Consider the following 22281-nt stretch of genomic DNA (forward strand, 5'->3'; position numbering starts at 1 on the left):
AATGTAGGACGATCTTCTTCTATATCAAAATAGGTCCACAATTCTTGCTCCCCACATTATTCCCCCCCCCCCCCCGGTAACAAGACAAAACTTTTATTAACCTTTGAAACACCAAATCTAGGAATTGGTAGAATTGTAGAGTTTGGCACTTGCTGGATAGAGCTGCTTCTTCTCAGCTTTGGTGCTGCCTGAGAGTAGCAAACCTTGAATTATTAACTATCTTTATTTTAATGATACATCTTTAGTGCATACAGAACTTCAATCACTCAGTTAGCCGAGCTGAGTAACACACCATTAATATATAGCCTACATATTGATGCGGTTCCATTTTTGAAATCCGGTGTAGATTAATCCATGGTGGGATTGGTTCCTTGTGACTGGCATCCTTGTTAATCATTCATAACTTCATTAACATCGCTGTTGATTTGGCTCGCCTGTTCAGAGAGACATAGTATGATCCTTATATACCTTGGAAGGTACACTGGCTCCACATTCACATGTAAACAAGCTTTTGCTTATGAAGCTCTTGATCCTGAGCAGGGCTTAGTCACAAACACTTTTATCAGCCGGTGGGGCTCTTTCGCCTGTTTAAAGTCAGCATGAATGGGGTCTAATTTTTCCAGATGTTTGAAGTTAGTCCTGGCATGAATGGGATCTAAATTGGCTAGTAATGTTGCCCATTATTTGCCACAGATCAAATGGGTTATGCTGCAAAAACACACAATGCAAAATCAGAGGAGCATCACCAAAAACACATCCATGCTGTAAACACTTACCTGCTAGGATTTTTCATTGTCTCCAGGATCAATGTCTAAGAGACCGGATAATCTGAAAGTAGGTGAGAGGGAACCGGGTGACCTAGTGTCTCCAGAATCAGCATCACAACACTGTTTTCCAAATACGTACTTCTATGCTGGAATATTTGTGACATTGAGAAGATGTAAATGTCAGGAAAATTAGGACAGAGGGAAGGGGAGATTTTACATAGCTGTTTTCCTTTGGTCTCTGAAGCCACTGTCACTGCTTTTAGGAATGCTTTACTCACAAGCTAACCTTACTGCCCAGAGGGTGACGATGATTTTAAATGCTTTATCATTCCCTAAAACTATGTCCAAAATTATAAGGCGCCGGTTATTTATTCACTCGGTGAAACCCATTAGCTAGCTAGAAAGAAAGGTTAAACTTCTTAACAAATTATATTCCAATATAGGAAATGATATGGTGAATGTCCACATATGTTTTTTTTCTGTACGTAATGTGTATAGATAGATACAGATGACAAATACTGCGTAATGGAAAGGGTCCTTTGGTCTGTAATCTGTGGTTAATGGCTAATGGTTTAGAGAGAGAGCTGACCCATTGATTCTCTTCCCCTCTGCCCGTTGGAGGCATCTCCCTTGAGTAGATAAAGGAAATTTATAAAGGGTGGGGGGTTGTGCCCTAAGGAAGACAAAATAGGCTTGTAGCTAACAACTGCAAGCAGAAGGATGGAAAATACAGCAGAATATTTCTAACCAAATGGAGACTCTCCAGAGCGTGTTAGTTTCTCCAAAGCTGTAAAAGCCAACCAGCACTGACAAGTCTCCGCACCAGTCCAAGCTACGTAACTAGCGTCACAAGCTGCCATTGGTGTGCTTGTGTTTGTTTCTTTGATCTTAATTGCAGCTTAGATTTCCCTGAGTGCAAGTAAATAGGACATGCTGGAGAAGAAAAAGGCACAAAGGACAGAATGGCCCAAGACAAGAGCTATTGATCACAAGAGACAGGTTGTTTTCCCTTCCTGTTTGGAAGTCTAACAGTGGGCAAGAATCACATCAAAACTTTGAAGCATCACCACCCACAGTCAATACATGGTTGCATTTACATTTAACCATTTCATCCAAGATGGCAATTTTAAAAATTGTACTGTATCAAGCAAGCTCTGAAACCACATCTACAAGAGCATTCGCATTCGTTGTGCTCCGTGATGAACAGTCTCCATCTCCCAACCCCACTGCCATTCTGCAGAATCAAGTGCCTACTCCATCCATAAGAATGAATAGAAAGGATACAGGCATGGAGAGGGGGGCAAATTCATCTCTTTAACCACACTGGCTGTGAGAAAAGGTTGGCAGTTAAAGGGTGGCAAAATCTGTTTTTATTTCTATGGATTGGTATGTACTCTAAGTACTTGTTTTTATTTACAGTCAATCCTCATTTAGCATTTGGGTTACATTCTGGGGCCCCATGCATGTCAGTGGGGCCTGCATAAAGCATTCTGCCCCACCCCCTTTCTGTCCTTTTAGTGATGCTTCAGTGATGTTTTCTGGTCACTTCCGGGTTTGGCGCCTTGATCATATGCATGATTACACGTTGATCAGGTGTGCGTCAATTAGTTGTTGCCTTTATTTATTACATTCCTGTACCACCTTTTCATCCAAGGAGCTCAAGGTACTGTACATGGCTCTCCTCATCCCCAGTTCATCTTCCCAACAACCCTGTGTGGTAGGTTAGGCTAAGGGACGGTGACTGGCCCAATGAGCTTCAAAGCTGGGTGGGAATTTGAACCCTGGTCTCCCAACGTTCAAAACAGTATACCAGTTTTTCTCAAGTTGTTCCCCAGCTTCCATCATTTTGTAGTTAGAAGTTACCCTCCGAAGCTAATTTCTAAACTAATTTTCATTCCATACAGCAACTAGCCAATTCTTTAAGAAAGTTAGCACCAGGAGCCAAGGCATTCTGATTGATGAGGTTAAACTGGTGTCCCAGGAAAAAGGCCCCATACAAACACACCATTAGCCATGTGGGAAACTCTTCCCCAGGAGGAGAGGAAGCTGTGTGGTCACTGGTTCATTGAAATCAGTACTGTCTACTCTGGCAGTTTGCAAGGGTCTCAGTCTGCAGTCCTTTGGTGCAGCCTAGGGTAACCATTTATGCAAAAGAAGACATTTGTTTCCATGTGCACATGCTCATTTACGTGTACAGATGCAAACTTATAAACAGTTACTATAATTTAAAAATATAATACATCTCTCTGTAGCAGGGAAGATTGTGACATCTGCAACCCTGCTGCTCACAACAGCCGTCATGGGCGATGCAGAATGATTGGGCCTGATCCTGACCTGATGCTGCACCTGTTCCAGCTAATGCCCATGAGACTTATTTGGGATCCTGCAGAGCCCAGCTCCCAGCCTTTGGGATCCCCTATTAGAGCCAGTAGCACCTCAGCATCTTCATATGCTCAGAAACCTATATTGGCATCTCTGCAGGTAAACTAACATCGTGTTAGCAGCACCCATGAATGGCTTACCATACAAAGCAGCCTCCATGCAGTGGAAGAGAAAGAGTGAGGAGCTTCATTTAATGTGTGGGTGGCTCACCTCTCAAGCAAGGAGCAAGAGGGGAGCTATTCCTCAAGAGACCCATGTATACAATTGGTGTGAGTTGGCTCTGCTGGATTGAGGCCTTTTCTTCCTGCACTTTGTTATTCAATGGAAGCTCTTGGGTTATCTGCCAGGGCATGCAGGGCACATCTGGGGCAGGATGTGTATATGTGTGATTAATATTTTGCAGATCTTGGGAGGTTGTGTTTTATGCATTTTATGGAAGACATACATTTTTAATTTTTTAATTTTTTTTGCCGTGAAAGCTGGGTGTGGTGGTGAGAGATACATCTGGGTTGTGAAATTAATGGCTTTTTAAAAGCAGAGCATGTTGGCTAAAATGAAATACCTCGGAAAAGCTCTGGAATGCCAGGTATGCATCTGTAAGATATTTTCTTCCCGTGTTATGTGTTGCTGTTATGTGTGGGGTAACACTGAACTCTTGACAGCCCAGCCAGCAGCCACATATATTAAAATTGCACCCTGCAACGCACTCCAGAAAACACAGCAACATCCCAGGGTGGGAGGGGGTGGAGGCAGATAAATCAATGTGAGAAGTGCTCTCTGGGAGTAGAAAGTTAAAAAAAAAAAAACAACCCTCTGCTGCAGATACTTAATTCTAGGTTCTTTGGATTTTAGTTTGGAGACTTGCTATCTGGCCAGACTAGGGGTGCCTCCAGATTGTCATTATTTTGTGGGAGGAATTTAAGTATATGCCAGACATTTAGGGTTGCAGAATTAAAATGGATTTAAGTGCTCTGTCACCATAGTGCAATGAATCTACTTACGCACACACACACACACACACACAGAGAGAGAGAGAGAGAGAGAGAGAGAGAGAGAGAGAGAGAGAGAGTTTTGGCAGTTAGGAAATTGACAGTTAAATGCACTGAAATGTGTGAGATGAATGCATGGTTAATGGGAAAACACAGAACTGGCTCACTCAAGAGGCAAGGTGAGATGATCCACAGGGGCAGCAAATCCAGCCTCCACGTAGTGTTTTGTCTGCTGCTGATGCAGTGACAACAACAGCTGTGAGATGTTTGCCAGAGAGTGGATCTCCTTCCTCCTCAGCAGCCCCCTCAGTGCCACCCCAAGGTGGCCTCTCAACGAAGAGAAGGCACTGCTGGTCTCCTCTTACCCCCAGGGAGGAAATGGCAGGGGCTGGCCTCTGGGGTCTCCTGGACTCTGCACCCCCCCCCCCCCAGCAGGCCCCATCTTCCCTCCTCCCTGGGACGGCCTTTGATTCCTACTTCAACCACTGGTTAAAGTTGATTTCATTTCCCCCACCTGTTCCCGACGTTGATCTTCACTCGCTCCTTCTTCCCTGGCAGAAGGCACACCACATTTGTGATTCATCTCAGGTGTCAAAAGGTCTTGGGCCAACCCTGGGAGGACATATAAACACCCCAGGAGCAAATCAGGGTGAATGTGGGTGGAAGGCTCCTTCTCCTATAACCATGCTGTAAACAAATGAGAGAGAATGCTTAATAAACGTTAGACGTAGTCTAACCATTGTGTGAGCTTTGTGCAAGGAAATAAAGATCAAACGCTCATGGTTGTATAACCTCCCCACAAACAAATCAGAACAAATGCTCAATAAAGACTGGGGAAGTCTAATCTCTAATAAGTTCTAATGAGCAGGTTGTCTGGAGGAGCCTAATGAATCTACTGGGTGGGTGGGTGAAAGGGGGGGCATTTTATTGATAGCTTTTACCTGACTTTCCCATCGAAAATAGCTTTGCAGTGCTAGTGCATAAAATATCCTGTACCGTTTGTAAACGGATGTTCTCAGTAAATGGAGAAGCAGTGTAGGAGGAATTTGAATGATTTGTTTTTCCCATTTCTGACACACACAAAGCCCCACAACATGGGCTCTCTCATAATCAAGGTGAGGAGCCAACAGCTCTTGGCAAATAACCACAGAGGCTAAGTGCATTTTGTTGTAAATGTTTATATTCTGCTGCTGAAAAAGTATGATAGGGGATCGGAGAGAGGGAGCAGGGTGTGTATGGCATGGCATCCAACATGTGTACTTGTCAAAAAAAGAAAGTGAGTGTTCTGAGGTGAGCCTCTGCGATGTTTTTCCTTTTGGAAAATAGTGTGTGTTTGTGTGTTCAAAAAAGAAGAAAATATTTGACCCCAGGTGCTACCAAGGCCCCTGAATAAACCTAAAGGGCATATCAGTGAGGACTTTTTTTCTGGCAGGGTTTCTGCCACTCTTTCAGCTATATGACATGCCAAATCTCAAGAGGAGCAATCTTTCCAGGAATGGAAATACCTTAGGTCCTCACCCAAAGATGGTGGTACCTTTGTGTCAACCCTCACATGCTTCCTTGGCCACTGCTGTGCCTCCTACCTCTCCTTAGTACCCCCTTGAGCTCCTTGGAGGGAATATGGGATATCAGTGTAAGAATGATGCTGGTACCCTCTTCCGCCATCATTCCCTCTTCCAGTTCCCTGCGCAACATGCTGCCGGGCAAATTTAAGTTCTGTTGCATGCAGCAAGGGGAGGAAGTTAGGTTGGGAGTCAGGTTAGTCAAAGAGGCAGTAAATGGACCAGGTGAGCTTCATGGCCAAGTAGGGCATTTGAACCCTGGTCTCCCAGGTCTTAGTCTGACTCTCTAACCGCTGCACCGCTCTGGCTCTTGATGGAAAGGGAAGGCAGCTAGGAGTGTCGTGCTGCCAGAGAGGTGGAGTGGACAGAAGCTGAGAGCTGAGAACAGCATAGAGACTTGCTTTCTCAGGGCTGAGGTCTCATCCCCATGCTGCAGCAAACATGGAAGATGCACAATACCCATAGATAACAAGGATTTAACTCAGGCATAGGCAAACTCGGCCCTCCAGATGTTTTGGGACTGCAACTCCCATCATCCCTAGTGGTCAGGGATGATGGGAATTGTAGTCTCAAAACATCTGGAGGGCCGAGTTTGCCTATGCCTGAGTTAACTGTACCAGTGAAATGCCACCTATGTCTTTGCTTGATCACATATATTTCTATTATATGGTACACAAAGAGTAATAACAGTAATCAAGAGGAGGCACATACGAAGCAGCAGGAAAATAAAGAACATGTATTGGGTTGGAGGGGGGGTCTTGGGCAGATGCTCTTTGGGTGGGGTTTCCTGAGTAACCCCACCTCCTCTTCACTGGGGTTGTCAATGCCCATTTGCTTGCCTTCTCCTTCTAGGACCAATCAGTAACACTAGCCAGAGAGAGAGAGAGAGAGAGCAAGAGGCGAAGGCAAGCCGGGGTTTCTGATTTTCCTTCCTTTTATCTGTGGTTGCATGTTCAGAGAGGGCAGGTGAACAAGCCTCAATAGCAAGGAGGGAGAGGTGTAGGGTCAGGGGGCTCTGGGGTTTGGCAGTGGAACTCCTGATGTGGTGCGGACCTTGGCTAATGCTCAGCTCTTTCAGCTGCTTTGACCTCAACGTTGTTGTTGGAAAAGGAGGATACAAATAGTAAATCAAATCAAAATCGCATCAGATCAAACCACTGATGCTGGCCCCAACTTGGTTGAAAAACAGATTTTATTCCCCTCTTCAGAATTCCCTACATATTTCAACCATGCACATTCTTCCCGAAAATGCTACACCATTGGGAAACTCAGGCCACACTCAAGGAAACTGAATGAAACACTGAGTGCAATCATTGCAATTGGGAACTTCCCAAATCTGAATATTACACACCTTGGGTGGGTGCCATGCTGTACAACCCAATGTTCATTTTTTATCACATTTTTTATGATGATTATTTTTTAGCTGGAAGGATGATGCACATTTGTTAGTAATTTGTAAATGCGTACAGGATTTTGCAAACAGCCCAGACGCTTTTGCTCAAGATTATGGTTCTGTTGTGGGGATATCACATTTTCTTGGCACCATGTGGATTCTTTTTTTTTTTTAAAATAAGGATAAAAAAACAACCCTGGAAAACTGCAACTGCTGTTGTGTTTGCAATGTGGAATGTGGTAGTGCAAGTGTCACATTAGATACTGCCCCTGACAAAGTTAGTGATGAGTGCTCAGCTCCCTCCTATTACCACATTGTGAATTTTTTTGTATGAACTTGGTGATCCTTAACCCCTTCCCTGCTGCAGCCCTACCACTGCCTCCCAACTTATAAAGGGGAGCAAGATCACTAACTTCCATCCTCTGTTCTCTTCAGGCATGTTGAGGGATGATTCCCTCCCTGTTTTAAATTATGTTTATTCTTAAAAAGCTTGTACTCTTCCATTGAGCCTAAGTTGTTGACCTCATAGAAGGGAGCAGGGGCGTCATCCCACTGCCTTACTTCTGGAATAGTGCCTCTTTTGGTGCTGAGTAGGGTCTATGGAGGTGTCACACCAACAAGGAAACATAATTACGGAACACTTTTTTGTTTGAGCAGAAAGTCTTTCTGAGTCTTTGCTTGACCAATTAACATTCCAGTGGTTCCATTATTCTAGGGCTGTTTGGTTGTGGCTATGGGGCCATAAAGATCCCTCCCTGTACCTTCTTATTGTCTTGCAGGAGAAGAAAACTCCCAAAGCGGAGTGGAGGACAAGCTGAGCTACTTGACAACCATCACTGAATAGTTTGTTAATATAGTGGTGGCATTTTTTTTTACAAGCCATTTAGAGGGTTTATCACCCCACCCCACCCCACCATTGAAGTGCCTTGTAGGTGCTTTGCTCCAAAATTCAGGAAAGGAGGCCAGATTGAAAGGCAAAAGACCCCACCCGCTAGGTAGCTCCAGGGGCAGTTTGTCTCTCTGTAACTTGCAATCTGCATGATGTTATTAACTGTTTCTTTGTTGGTTTCATTAGACCCCTATCTCTCTTGAGTAAATGGAAAACTTTGCAATCCAAGGACTACTGCAAAGTATGACTTTACAGGTGTGTTTGTGTGCTGTCACTTTAAATTTCTCCAACTGCTACTGATTGAATGATTTTTGTCCATGTCAATGCGGACACTTTTTTTCTTTTAAAGCCGTTTGCAATGGCATGGTGACCATAGCCTGATCCATATGAATGGCTTATCACATGGGAACAGTCACCTTGTGAAGCAATCTAAGCAATGCGGCAGCCATAACATTTGTAGTCTTCATTTGGATCAAGTGATTCATGCTGTTGGATCAAGTAAAGAGAAGTTGAAAACAAGTGCTCAGCCAAAAAGTGGAAGAGGGAACCAATACTGTTTCTGGGTGGGTGGGGGTACAGGAATTACCCCCTTTTTGATGATTTTTCATAGTCTTGCAAAAGAGGGCGAGAGAAGAAAAATGTCCTGGTTGCCAAGACAATCAAGCTGAGGCTCCTTGTGTTGCAACAACAAGACCGCCACAGCGCAGCAGGGCAAAACAAAAGCATTGGCCCTGTTGCCTTGGCCCTTGGTAGCTAAACCAGATTGGCTACAGGTGCCACACATGACACCATGGTGGCTGGTGCCCAGTGGGGCTGGAAAGGCAGAAGACCAACAACAGATGGAACCAGCTAATAATGATAGGTGGAACCAGCTGCCCTTCTCCCTGCTGAGTTATACAAGGGCAAAACTGAGGCTCGGGGTGAGGGAGCCGATAGGCAGTACCCTCCCTTGAACTGGTTGTGTGTAAGAAGGCAGGCAGGTGAGAACTGAGTGAGGGCACACTGAGGTTGGTGAGGCAGCACCATTCTCCCTAATGGACCACTGCATATGTCATTACATCGCTTACATGTCCCCCGATTGGCTGAGATTGCTTGAGATTAAAGAAAACAAAATGGTGCCAAAGTGGCAGCAATGGAGGAAAGTGGTGGTTGGGAACAAACACAAACATTGTGTGTGAATGATTTGGGGCTGGGGGGGATTGTCAAATCAGCAGCAATTAACTGCCTCTTGGCCCCGCCTGTCAAAGAACTCATTCCTTTAGTGACCACCTGGTTACTGGACAGGAAGGGTGCCAACTTGAATGAAACATTGGGGGGGGGTACCTGCCCCACATGATTGATCATATGATATGGTCACACACACCATTTGAATGGCAATGCCCATCAAATTGGGGGGGGCGCCCCCTCAAATATTTTATTGGAGGGGTGAAGGGACCTCGGACCCTAGGAGTTGGCTCCTATGTTATACAGTTTTCATGTACTTCATTTTGGTTGTTTCCTCCTTCTCACTCCAAACCCTTCTTCCTATTAAATTGCTAAGACTTTCCAGCCAGCTTTTGTTTTATTCTTTGTCCAGCGCAGAGCAGAATGTTAAGCACTGGAGAGATAATGGTGACTGTGTGGGTTTTGCTTATTAAGAACATTTGCTTCCTCGTATGGGCTTTTATCAGAAATTGTAGAGCCGTCAACCACTTTAGGCACCTTTATCAGTGGTGGATTGGGAATTTAGTGCCCCTTCTTTATGAAGTCTATATTTATGGCATGTGCTCGTACAAGGAGCTCAGAGTGGTATACATGGGGCTATCTTATTTTTATCCTACAGACAGCCCCTGTGAGGAGGCATTTTGGCTTGTTCAAGACCACCCTGAGAGTTTCATGGAAGATCTGAACTTTCTGCCTCTTTAAACTCAGCCCCCATTCTGTTTTGCCACACTGGCTCTGTAGGGCAGTTCAAGAAAATATTAATCTTCCAGAGTTTTATATAATCTCTGTTTGACAATTACATAATTCTAGAGTCCTGTCTCCCAAGTTAAAAGATGCCCATTAATTTCACGAAACCTCCCTGGACTCAAACACCCTCCTCCCCCAGATCTTGAGACTCCACCCTTCATATTCACATATCTATTTTGGATCTGGATCTGTTTTGAAATGGATCTGAACAGGACCTTAAGTGCAAGGATGGCTAATCTTTCTTGGTCCAATTCACCCTTAGCCAATCCTCCGGGTACCACATGCCAGTGGCAGGAGTGGTCAAATGTGGGCATGTGCTCTCTCTCTCTCATATGCATGGCATGCATACTGTATACCACACAATCAGGATACAGCCCTCTCTAGTGGATTAGTTTAGGAGGGTGTTTGTGTGAGGGGGTGCCATATCTACTCAGTCAATAGAGCATGAGACTCTTCATCTCAGGGCCGTGGGTTTGAGCCCCACCTTGGGCAAATAATAGCTGCACTGAAAGGAGTTGAGCATAGTCCCTTCCAACTCTCCAACTGTATTATTCTATGATTTTTCCTCCAGCCGCCAAAATTGTTTGGGTGTTGGGAGTGTCCCAGAAAAATTGCTATGAAGGGCCCACCATGGGTTAGCAACACCTGCTTTAGAGGTTGGGCTATAGCACAAAACAACATTCTTTGGGGTCAAATCCCCCATACCACCAATTCAGTCCCTCACAAATGCCCATCTTTGAGACCTAATGTAAAAAAAGAAGGGGATGCAAGCAGCACCCTATTCTTGGCATGAAAGAGTTTTCTACGTGCCCAATATGCTTTGCACTGATTATGTCCTTACCGTTGCTTAGGACCTAGGAGCTTTATCTGCTTATGTAATTCAAATTTAGAGATAATTACAATAATTAAAATAGGAACTAACAACAACAACAACAACAATAATTTTATTATTTATACCCCGCTCATCTGGCTGGGCTTCCCCAGCCACTCTGAGCGGCTTCCAAAAAAATATTAAAATACTGTAATACATCAAACATTAAAAGCTTCCCTACAGGGCTGCCTTCAGGTGTCTCCTAAAAGTCTGATAGTTGTTTTTCTCTTTGACATCTGGTGGGAGGGCGTTCCACAGGGCAGGTGCCACTACCAAGAAGGCCCTCTGCCTGGTTCCCTGTAACTTGCCTTCTCGCAGTGAGGGAACCGCCAGAAGGCCCTCGGTGCTGGACGTCAGTGTCCAGGTAGAATGATGGGGGTGGAGACGCTCCTTCAGATATACTAGGCCAAGGCCTTTTAGGGCTTTAAAGGTCAGCACCAACATTTTTAATTGTGCTCGGAAACGTACTGGGAGCCAATGTAGGTCTTTCAAGACCAGTGTTATGTGGTCTCGGCGGCCGCTCCCAGTCACCAGTCTAGCTGCTGCATTCTGGATTAGTTGTAGTTTCCGGGTCACCATCAAAGGTAGCCCCACATATAGAGCATTGCAGTAGTCCAAGCGAGAGATAACCAGAACATGCACCACTCTGGCGAGGCAGTCTGCAGGCAGATAGGGTCTCAGCCAGACTCTGGAAATCTGAATCCAGTCTACATCATAGCTAAGCAATGGATGGATGGGGGACAACGTCCTTATCAGATCTAATGATTTCTGGACATTCACTGAAACGTTTCCAAACAATTTCCTTTCTAGTGAAAGCCTCTTCTGCATAAAGGCATTTAGTGAATGCTGACTTTGAGCACTGAGAATGCTTCCTGTACACTTAGGAGATTCCTTCTGAAATGTGCTGCTTTACTCCTCCAGAAACCAGTCACTGACTTCTAATTAATTTGAGCTTTTCGCTGACTGAATGAGGCATTGCCAGTGTCACTCATGCACCCGGCAATACCATGTGTGCAAGGAGTCCAACCACTGAGCAGTAGTGTATGGGGAGAGTTTGCAAGATCTTCTTCAGAAGCCCCACTATGAATTCCCCCACTAAATGAAATGTGGCAGGTAACTACCAGGGAGAGGACCTTGTTGGTACTTGCACCCTGGTTATGGTTCATCTGCCACCTTATGGTCATTTTTGTGCTGGGTAAAAGTCTTTCTCATTCACCCAAATAACTGAAATCTTATGGTCTGGTCCTCGGAGATTTATGTATTTTAACTGTGTTGTTGGTATTGGTATTTTCAGCACAATTACCCATGTTGTTTTACTGCCACAAGAAGGTTTGTAGACCATGGTAATGAAAGGGTCAAATGGGATTTTGAAACCAGGGTGGAGAACTGGAGAGAGAGAATTCAGGGTGGGGGGTTCAGAAAGGAATCTAGTGATATCATAGCCATGCTATTTAAAAGCAAAGGACGGTGGAATTCCTCACCTAATCCAACATCCCAACAGCTTAAAGGAAAACTATGATGTAATAAAAGATAACACTCGATCTAAGTACAAAGAAGATTGAAGCTGTACTTCGTAAAAAACCTCTCTATGCAAACTACACCCTGTGATCCAGTCCATTAACATTTCTCCCCTAATGCTCTCATTTAATGCTAGTGATTCCTCCGATGTTTTAAACCTATAGCAATAAAAAGAGGAGCTCATCATCAAAACCTATTGAGAAACAAGCATTTTCGCTAAATCCTGGTGCAAAGTGATTTTGCAAATAATATATATGCCAACCATTAACCATTATGAAACTTGCTTATGGCATTTTATGTTTAAATCATTTCTGACAAAGAAAAATAGTTCCCACCCACCATACTGGGCAGGTTATGGGGCAAGCTGTTGCTCAAATTCATCCCATTTTCACTACATCAATGTTCTTGTGCTTTTGTAAAACAAAAAAAATCATTTCCTCAGTAATTATGTGGGCTAGACATTTGACTTTAATAAATGCAAGATTCTCATACAAAATACCTTGTGATGAGCATATGATCTACCTCATTGGATCTAGAGATTTGCATACAGACCCTACAATTGTCTTGGTCACAAGTTCTCAGCATCTGTCATCTGATTAATATATGGTTTACCATACAACACCAAACATAAAAACATAAGAAAAGCCTGCTGGGTCAGGCCCATGGCCCATCTAGCCCAACATCATGTTCTCACAGTGGTCAGCTAGATGCCTGTGGGAAGCCCACAAGCAAGATTCAAGCACACAAGAACTCTTCCCCTCCTGCGATTCCCAGGAACTGCTACTCAGAAGCATCGCTGCCTCTTACTGTGGAGACAGAGCATAGCCATCATGACTAGAAGCCATTGACAGCTCTCTCCACCACGGCTGTGATTGCAACTCTATCTGCACACCTTGGCTGGCTATGCAGATGCAACTGTCTCTCCTTTGAGGATGACGACAGCATTGATCTTATGTTGCAGAAGAGGGGAGATGGCTAGGACCAGCTCATCAGAATGAATGAATCCAAGCTAAGCTACAAGAAAATGTAACAGAAACCCAATACATTTCAAACTCTTGACAGTCTTCTCCAAGAGAAAATCTGAAGTCACTTCTGGATGACCCGTTTGTTGAACATCCATCTTGATTTGTTTGCCGTGAGAGCAGATGTTGTTGGTTGTTTATTGAGAATTCATTCTAGTTTGTTTTCAGAGAAGTTAGATGACAATTGTGACAAGCATCATCCCACACTTGCCATTGCCTCTCCTTGCCACTTTCCTTATTGCAACAAGTCCAATTTTTGGGTGGAAATGGCTTTGTTGCCCAAGACTTCCCCATCAACTTGAATTGTCCAACCTGAATTTGGAGATATATCATTGAAAAACTAGTGACAGTCTGGAAGTGTCCTGCATTTAGAAAAGGTATGTCTTTTATAATTGTGCAACTCAGCTTGCAGAAGAGGGGTTTGCATGGGGTTAAGACAAGGTGAGGGACATCAACATTCAAAGACTATTCCAGTAAACTTATCAGCTTACTTCCCTAACTCATTGTTGCTTAGACTGATACTTCTTAGGTTGCACCCTGGTTACCGTTTCCTCTTCCTCACACTTCTTCCTCCAATGTTCTTGTCATGTTACCCATTTTTCTCTTTGCTGCCCATGCTCTCTTCTGAATTCCTGTTTGGATGTAAAACAAGAAAAGAGCCCAGTGGCACCTTAAATAATAACAATTTTTTAATGGCCTAAAAGCATCTAGTGCATGAAGTCTTATCACTTGGTGCTTTATCTTTCTCTCTCACATCACATACAGAGGATCTTTAAAGCATCCATCAATAGAGGGGGGGAATAGGGCCATATCACCATGAAATGAGAAAAATGTACAATTCTGTATCAAGCTGGTGATAAGCAATGCGATCATTCACAATAGCTGTAACTGAGGATAACACAATCATCCCGCCAGAGATTTCTGAGCTATCACCCATCCCAATGGCTGTGTTTGTGTCATCACCCATTAATGCAGTTGTGAATGGTTACTTTGCCTATCTTAAGCTTTGAAAGAATTTGTCAAAGACTTTAATTTTTTGCACTTCTTTGTTATTTGGCCCCATTCAACCCCATCTATACCTTTGTATATGTATGCATGCAAACACCAGTTGTGGATAATACTTACAATTCACACATCTAATGAAGTGGATTCTGGTCCACAAAGGTTTGCGCTCAGTAATTCTGTTAGCCTTTAAGATGTTCTTCGTTGTTTAGACACGGCTGTTCATGGCAAGTTTCCCACCAGGGGTAAAACTTTCCATCTGGCTAGATAAGACCCTCTTCCAGGTGGGCAAATTTTTAGACGTACAATCCTTCCCCACTACATGGTTGTGCTGGCAAGTCTCAAACACAATTTCACATAAATGCATAAATACAGTGATACCTCAGGTTAAGTACTTAATTCGTTCCAGAGGTCTGTTCTTAACCTGAAACTGTTCTTAACCTGAAGCACCACTTTAGCTAATGGGGCCTCCTGCTGCCACTGTGCCACCGAAGCACGATTTCTGTTCTCATCCTGAAGCAAAATTCTTAACCCGAGCTACTATTTCTGGGTTAGCGGAGTCTGTAACCTGAAGCATATGTAACCCAAGGTACCACTGTACGCTTTTATGCTTTTCCTAGGCAAAATGTTCAGAGCACTTCCAAAGAAGGTCAAGAGGTGGTTTCTTCAGAATTTAGAATAACTCCCTGAAGATGACTTTAAGAAAAGTCATTGGAGTGCCTGGGGAAACCAGTTGGGAGATGCCATAATGATGATCGAGGAGTTAGCAAGACGGAAGCAGTGGAGACAGGATGTCAACGTGAATGTTGAAGTCAACAGGGAATGGGAATAAAATGCTGTCATAAAGACATGCATTGGGGTCAGAAGTTAATGGTGAGAGGAAGCTTAGGGAGGTGATGTGTCATCCCAAGATGTGGAGTGGGGGTGTTCTGGAGGGGAAATTGTGTTGTTGCTTCTACAGATAGGGAAACAGAGGCATGGTGAAGTAGGTCACACAGGAAGTATGGCAGCAATGGGTGAAAATGAGGAGGCTATATGGGGAAGGGCCACAGCTCAGTGGTAGAACATTCCTTTGTATGCAGAAGGTCCCAGTTTCCATCCCTGGCATCTCCAGGTAGGACTGGAGAGGTTCATTGTATGAAATTCCAAAAAAGCTGTTGCCAGTCAGTGTGGACAATTCTGAGCTAGATGGACCACTGGACTGACTCAGTAAAAAGCAGCTTCCTATGTCCCAACACAGAACGCTCAGCATGTGGTAAACTGTTTCTGGACTATACCATTTCAGACTGTATAAATGTTTCCCTACTGGAGGGGGCGTATCCTATATATTGAAGGCCTAGGAGAGAAGGTTAAACTAGATCTCTTGCTCTCTTTGAATCTAATTTTCTATGTGATGGTAGTTTTTAATTTGGGAGAACATTCAACCATTCAATCTTTTACCTGCAGCTTGAAGTGGTACAGTCCAGAAACACTTTAACTACAGGATGAGCTGTTTATCTAGACAACTAGGCTTGAAAATAGCTTTTTTTTAAAAAAAAAAAGAGGAGGGGGGAGACAGAGAAATACCCCTCACACTTACACAGCAGCAGCAGTCTGTGGGGGGAAATGTGCTGAGGAACTATAAATACCTGTGCAGGGAATGTTGACATTCAAGACTCAAAGGAAAAATACATATGCATGGACACATATTGAGTGAATTATGTGAATTAATATAACATGATGGAAAAGTCATTTGAAAAGCTTTAAACCAAGCTCCAAGGAGTCTACAGATTTCATACCACTGGTGTCATTAACTGAACCAAACCCCTGTCTTTAGTGCACACTTATCTGAAGCTGTAGGAGGCAGCTGAACATTGTCCCCGTAGTTTATCACTTTTGGGGGATTGGATAATGGCTGCTTCTTCACCCAAAACAGATGCATTCAGGGACATGTGCCTGTTGTACACATCTCAGTGTGCAAACATGCACTTTCCCTACACAAAGGAAAGTGTGTCTTGGAATTTTTGTGTTAAATGTGAAATTTGTCTTGGAAATTTTGTGCGAAATGACTCTCTATGATGATAATTTTGAAGAATATTCTAGACAAGAATATTCTTCATAACAAGAAGGACACATGTGTGTCCAGGTTCGATCAGGGATGAGCCCAGTGGAGATTGACATCACTTCCTTGCGTGCTGCCATCTTTAAATGGGACACGGGGCTTGGGATGCCTGTCTGCACATTCCCAACCTTTGGCCTTCCAGATGTTTTGGACTACAATTCCCATCATCCCTGACCACTGGTCCTGTCAGCTAGGGATCACTGGAGTTGTAGACCAAAACCTCTGGAGGGCCGCAGGTTGGGGATGCCTGTTCTTACACCATGGAGCAGGGAGAAGGGAAGAGAAGAGAGGCAGAGCAAGTAGAACCATCCACATCAGCCTCTTTATGCCATTTGGGTAACAAAGGACTCAGTAGACTTGGGAGAACTCTGAGGGAACAAAGTAATTCCCTGCTTAAACAGAGGGGCTAGAATGGCAGCTGTCCAACTCCTGTAATGGTTTCAGGGTCTGAAGATTTGTGTATGTGGGGGGGGGGGGAGAGACCTTGCTCCCTCCCCCTGTTCAACCCTGAAACCATGATGACGACTTGTCTTGGGCTTAGGGAATGAACACAGCACATTCATCCCCTGGACTCAAAACCCAACAATGAAATCAGGATGGACAGTGATACCCCTGAGGCCATCACAGAGTCCTGGCCTGGCTGAAGGGGAAAAGGCTTAAAAGGGGTGAGGGAGAGAATTGGCTTCAGAGGATGCATGTCCAAAGGCACGCAGGCCTTACGATTTGTTGACCCTCTCTCTGTTCCTCCAAGGTTGTTTCCCTTGAAGCATAAAGGGGCAGCACTGCGCTCAAAGGGAATGTGTGTTGAAAGTTGCGTATCCCCTGGATGGACCTAAGGCAGCAGCTGTGGGCTCATGGATTGTGTACTGCTCTGTACTGCCAGACAGCATGAAGGCAATGCATAAGTGCAGCCTTGGCCCTCCCTATCTTTTGTAGATGTGAAGTGAGGAGGAAGAGGAAGAGGAGAGTTTTTCCCTTCAATAAAGCAATGTTTTCTGCATACCTCTGAGAACTCCCCCACCCCACATATCTGCAGGGACCTACTCTGACCCTTTCCCATTGCTTGTTTGTGCCCATCACTTTACTTAGGGGATAATGAGCTTCTTTGAAGCAGGCAAGGTGAAAGCAGTTTGTGGTGCAGAAAACAGCAATCACTTCTTTTCTCAGAACAGAGAGTGAGCCTGAAGCTCTGCGCCGGCCTTGCACCCTGTAATAATGCTTCCCCCTCCCCTTTTATAAAAAATATTCTTTAGAAAAGAGAGGGGAAGGAGTGTGAGATCTGGGGCCTGGCACTGAGGCACAGAGCCACATGGGTCGCTCCCTAACACAATGGTAGCCAACATGGTTCCCTCCAAATGTCATTGGAATACAACTACCACCACCATTGACTTTGCTGGATGGGACTGGTGGGAGCTGCATTCCAAAAAGATCTGGGTGGGAGCCATGTTAGATACTGCTGCCCTAAGAGCACCGTTGCCCTCAGGCATTGAGTGGTTTGGATGTTAAGCTGGGCTTTTTACAAGTTAGATGTCAAGAAACATCTCTTTTTCGCCGCCTGTACATAATAAAGATATTTCTCTCTCTCTCTCTCTCTCTCTCTCTCTCTCTCTCGCACGCACACACACACACACACACCACACGTATTGTACAAAAAGACAGTTTTGTTTCCCATAAAATGAGCAAAAGCCACAGAATGACTGAGTTGATTTTGTGGCCTTTGATGGGCTTATAATGTGCCTTTTCACCTAGTTTAGTTACATCGTTCTTCTTCCCTTCAGAATGGATATTGCAGAATTTCCTTACCTCACAGGAATGCACAGAAGACTTTTCAGGAACTATGCTGTTGGGACCTTGGAAATTCCAGCAAAACATTTTATCTGTATTTTATCCCTGCAGTAGCTAGAAAAAGCAAATACATTTGATTGACTGAAGGGCGGGAGGACAAAGAGAGAGAATCCCAGTTCTGCCTAGAGACTTTCCACAAACAGAAGCTTAATTCATCTGGTAAATTATTGACTAAAGATGATCCTCTCAACTGGAAAATTGACCTAATATTCCCTATACCTTTTGGGATAAAAATAGTAAAATAGCCTTGATTTTCTCGTTTTCTTGAGGCGGTGTTGCATCCAGAGGAGCCAAAGATCAGAAAGCAGTCTTATACAATAGCTCAGTATCATCTGTACCAGGAGTGAAGGCCCTCCAGATGTTGGACTCTATCTCTCAACAGCCCCAGCCAACATGGGCAATGGTTAGGGCTGATGGGAGTTGTAGTCCAGCAACATTCTGAGGGCCTCTGATCCCTGATCCCTGAGTGTCAGTGGCTCTCTAGGGTTTTATCTACCTGGAGACGCTAGGGATTGTTCTTGGAACCTTCTGCATCCATATCATGCACTGATCTGTGGGTTTCTGAGATCCACATAGACCAACTTGATCTTCAACATTGGCTCCCTAGATTGCAGAGGATCTCAAACAGACATTTCTCCTTCTTTTCAGAAGGCATTTAAAAAAATTAGAAATATGCCGCTTCTTACTCATAAAGAGTTTGGGGATATATCTTTCCCTAGAAACATCTCAGTCCCTTTCTGCTCCTCAGCCCTATCATTTCCTAAATTATTTGGCACCCATTTGTGTGAAATACTTCACACGCACGTTCTGGATCCCCTAGGTTTAATTTTAAAATAATAAAATGAATCAGGTTGATCCTTCCCAAGTAACTCAAAGTGATACCAGCACATGATCGATGATTATATTTCCACTCATCTCACCTGAAGGTTTGTTTAAAAATTAACAGCATGATCTGCAGTTAAGATCTGCTGTTAAGAGGTAAATGCTTTTTAAGGAGTTGACTGGAGATGCTCCAAGATACCCATTTTGAGTCAACATGGGAGCTGTGAAATTTCATTGTAGTTTGACTTGAGCTTATTCATTCCCCTTGCCAATGGGTGATTGCCTCAGTTAAGGAACACTCAACATAACCAGCAGAACTCATAATTTTGCCCTGACACCGACACACCAGCATGGCCAGTATATGTAATTTTGTACTAGGGTCATGGGTGCTGCTGTGGTCTAAACCACTAAACCTCTTGGGCTTGCTGATCAGAAGGTTGGTGGTTTGAATCCCCCCAACGGAGTGAGCTCCCATTGCTCTTTCCTGCCAACTTAGCAGTTCGAAAGCACACCACTGCAAGTAGATAAATAGGTACCGCTGCAGTGGAAAGATAAGCACCATTTCCATGTGCTCTGGTTTCCGTAATAGTGTTCTGTTGTGCCAGATGTAGTTTAGTCATGCTGGCCACATGACCCATAAAGCTGTCTGTGGACAAATGCTGGCTCCCTCAGCCTGAAAAATGAGATGAGTGCCGCAGCCTCATAGTCGCCTTTGACTGGACTTAACCGTCCAGGGGTCCTTCACCTTTTTACCATTTTGTACTGGAACTTTCCTTTGCAAAGTTACAAAGTGAAACTGATTGCCTGGGATGCCTTACGCAGTTGTGAGATATTGGCTGTTAGATAGCAGAGCCAGTTAGCACAAGACATTTCTCCCTCCACTGGGGCAGAGTGCATGCACAATTCTGGGGTGAAGGGACCAGCTCCAAATGACTTCAAGTGAGCTATTTTCTTTACAATATCATTTTTCCTCCAGGCCAGTTAGTCTGATGTCATGAATATGATGACAGTGACTGGAAAGCGGCAGTTTTATCCTTGGATTTGCCACTTTCTCTGTATCTCTCTCTAAGACCTTGGCTTTTTCTTTATGTGACCTTTCACAAATACTGCCTAAGGTCAGGTTGTTAGCACCCCCTTATTTCCACATCCTCAATCAAAGATGTCCAGATCTCTGGCAATTAGGTATTTCTTATATCTGAGTATCAGGTTTTTTCCTGTTTTAAAGTTGAATAATAATGCCACTAGCTGCAAAAACAAATCTCCACATGAGAGATGCAACGTTACAATGTAGAATATCTTTATTTTTGACCAAATGCCTTTCTTAACAAAATTGCTCGCTGCTGCAGCTTTGAGGTCACAAAATGTGCTTCTACAAACAGATATGGTGTGTTGTCTGTATCCTGTTTACCAAACTCTGAAAACTGCTGAATTCTTTATCTGAAGTACTCCGTGAATTTATGTGTAATTCCCTTCATTAGTCAGGTTGTTGCTAGTTACTGTTTTGCCTTCTGTCCTTGGTGCTAGCACTTTATGCCGTCTCTTGCGCAAAGCGATTGTTTTAGAGACACCTCCAATGTACATTTTGGTTTTTGTTTTTGACTGATGCCGTAAGCATGGTGCAGCAACAAGCTGACTTTCTCACGGGGAAACCAATGATAATGATGTTTACTGGCCAGAGTTACAAAGGGTAGGCAGAAGAGCAGAAGTGGGGGAAGATAATTGTGTTGCCAGGCCGGCCTAATCCTAATCAGAAGATCGTAATCGCTTTGCTTTCCAGGTCACCTTATACCCAGTGGCTTAGCAGAGAATAGGGGGCTGAGTGTATCATGAATCACTTATTTCTTAAAAGAGTTGAAAGTGCTTTAAGAGAGGCATCACTTCCTTCAGTGTACACACGCATTTCTTTTGTCCCATTGTTGCCTCTGGTCAAACAGATTTTGCAGAGTCAAAAGGTGTGATCTGCGTTGCGCTCATCTACAGGTCTGTCCTAAAGGCATTTCTGCCTCCAAGGAGTGATCTTCTTTGCAAATCTAATAAGACATAGTTAATTTGCACAGGTTGATATAACACAGATATAGTGCCCTTCCAGACTGGCATGTGTTTGCAAGGGTATTCTGCAACATGCCATTTATACACTAAGGGCTTGTTCACACTTTCGCTTGTCCCAGGCCTAGAAAGCACATGTCCAAGTGGTTTCCCCCTTCCTTGCTTCTTTCCTAGGGGAAATCCACTCTTTATTGCTAAATCAGAGCAAACGTTAGTCTGGAAGGAAACCCCAATTGCTGTTTGCTCTGATTGAGTGCTAAAGAGCAGTTTTCCCCAGGGGGAAAGTGTCAATAAGCCCTAATAGTACATTAGTGGTAGATTTATACTTGGGCAACCCACCAGGCTCTTGCAGAGCTTGTCTGGGGCCCTGGGCAGGAGTCTTGTTAAAGTAAAGTTTTTGGTATGACAGTGTAAGTCTGGCAGGCGCCTGGCAGCCCATGCCTCACAGCCGGCTTAGCCCTCTAAGGCCCTCTCTGCATGGGTCTGCCACTCACACAACATTCCACCTTATTAGTTGTTCTACAATGCTTCCTTAATATTGTCACATTATGGGCACTCTTGCACTATAGCGCAACAAAAGTAGGACAAAACACACATATGGAACTACTGAGGTATAAAAAGTTGCAGGATTTCAGCAGGAAGTTACAGGACATGCACAGAATGGATGAGCACCCCAAACTTTTGAAGATGCAAACATTATTGAAAACATTCTTGCACTTAACTCCCCTGATAATATCAGGGGCAGAAATCACCATGAATCCACAATAAGAAAGATGTCTCATTGCACAGCAAGGCCCAGGGCCCTGCAGCCCACTCTGAAATAAATACACCAACACAAGTATATTGGGTTCATGGGAAAAATAAGGCCACAACTTGGTTGGATACAGATGTGAGCAGTTTGGCTTAGGCAACTGGATGAAGCAAGACTATATCCTGACTCCTGCCCGACTGCAGGAAGTCTCATAAGGGTCAACCACTGGAAGGGGGAGCCATATGATATACATCAATTAAGAGCACCCCCGGGGTCACCGTTGGGGTCATGGCATGGCCCTAACCCACGCCCAGGCTTCGGACAAGAACCGGATCCCTTTAACAGGATATCTTTAACGAGGAGGGGCAGGC

The sequence above is a fragment of the Podarcis tiliguerta genome (genome assembly GCF_965153285.1).
Source record: "Podarcis tiliguerta genome assembly, chromosome: 1".
In the NCBI taxonomy this organism is placed as follows: Eukaryota; Metazoa; Chordata; class Lepidosauria; order Squamata; family Lacertidae; genus Podarcis; species Podarcis tiliguerta.